This window comes from Condylura cristata, unplaced genomic scaffold, assembly GCF_000260355.1.
Source record: "Condylura cristata isolate star-nosed mole 26May11 unplaced genomic scaffold, ConCri1.0 scaffold00009, whole genome shotgun sequence".
In the NCBI taxonomy this organism is placed as follows: Eukaryota; Metazoa; Chordata; class Mammalia; order Eulipotyphla; family Talpidae; genus Condylura; species Condylura cristata.
The window spans coordinates 30,653,985-30,655,915 of record NW_004567110.1 but is presented as its reverse complement, the minus strand read 5'-3'; positions in this window follow the sequence as shown (position 1 = coordinate 30,655,915).

Sequence of the window (1,931 nt, the reverse complement as noted above, 5' to 3'; positions counted from 1 at the left end):
TCTGGTGAATCCTCTCACCCTCCGCATCTCTGGCCTGTACCCCAGTTCTGTATGAATAAATAAATCTTTAAAAAAAAAAAAAAGTATACCTCAATCTTGTATATAGTGTGACTGGTTCCAAGATCTGAGAAATTCACATGGCATCTCTAGATCTCTAGCCAGGCTAATCTATTAAGGCTGGCCTTCTAGAACAAGGCAAAAGCAATGGAGTGACGAAGGCACTGATTTCCCTAAATTCCCAATCTCTTCTTTATCACTAGAGGTTTGAATGATTCATTTCCTTTTTCATCTTTTTACTTTTAAGGTTTTTCTACATTGAACACATACCACTAACATTACCAGCATGTTAAAATTCCATCCACTCTAAAAATTCAGATCTTGAAATGTTTAAATGCCTTTTATTTGGATAGCTCATACTTTCAAAGGCTAAGAGTACTCGCCCATGGTAGATTCGCAAATGCCATGGGACGTAAAGATAGAAATATGCATTTATTAAGATCTGTGTATAGGGGATTATGTTGGAGTGGTGGGGGTGGGGGGCCCCTACAAAAACAGAGTGGATGGTGCATACGAGTGGACTGGGCACCCGGCTCTGCCTTCCACTCTCTGGGAATGTACTACTTAATCTCTCTGCCTCAGTTTCCAAAAATGGAAAACACAGAGCAATGTCTCAGCAGTAAATGCATGCTCTTCTTCAACATAGTGAGGTAGGAAACTGAGGTTCAAACTTAAAGCAGTTCCTGAAAACCAGGCAGCTAGGAAATGATATTGTCATGCTTCACACCGAAGTCCAAAACATCCTTCAGCTCTTTCTACAACACATCCCTATATGGTAGACAGCTACAGAGAACACATGCAGACATAGAAAGCAATAAACAGATATGAAATGTGTATATTGTTTATATAGGTCACCTGCTTTAAGAAAACTATCCCAAGGTTCTATAGCTAATTCAAAGAAAAACCAGGATTAAGACCTCTGAGGACAGTTAAGACTCAAAATCTAAGAAGCTGTAAAAGTTAGCTTTTGCAACAGAATTTTAGTTCAGCTGAACTAAATCTCTTTAAAACTGACTCATAATGTTAAACATGAACTAGGCATTTTTCTAGCAACTATTTTTCTGAGGCGGAAAGCAGGGGAAAGTGAGGAAAAGGGGTCAATGGGCTTGGGAAGAGCACCAGGGACCATGTGATGGTTCCCAGGTGGTGTGGTGGTGGGAGATTTACAGGGACTACACCTGAGGGGAGAAACCAAATACTGTAAAAATAGGAACAACAATGTAAAAACAATTGAAATCTATTTTTTAAAAAAAAGATATTTTTCTACTGCGTATGCAGTTTGGAAACAGAAACGAATCCCAGATTTTAGCATGTTGCAAAGTAAAATCTATACAAATGAATAATCCAGTATTAAGTCTAATTATATTTTTATATAAGTAAAATGAACACAATCTGCTACCAACTGTATTTTCTGAAAAGACAAAATGTAGACAGTGATGACACATTGGGGATCTTTATTCTCAGATCCCTCAGCATTCGAGATCTTCCCAATGCCCTCCACCTTCTTTCAGTCTTATCTCCCACTCCCTTCCCACACCCACTGGCCCACTACCGTGGACTTTGCTCTCAGGCTTCCTGTCTCCATGCTCCAGCACCTTCTATTCACCCAGCTGACACAAAGCCCGACCTGAAGTAAAGGGACAATAGCTATCTGTTTAGAGAAGTTGGGTTAAAACTAGCCTTCCCCCGCCCTCCCTGGTGGCGCAACAGGTTAAAGCACAGCACTAAGAAGCTAAAGCCACTTCTGCATGAGTTTGATCCCTGCCTGCCCCGGAGGTGACCACATGGCGCGGCAGACCTCTCCTGACCCGCCCGCTGCTCCCCTCAACAGTGTACTTCATAGATCTGCCTGTTCTGCTCCCCACTCTGTCTCT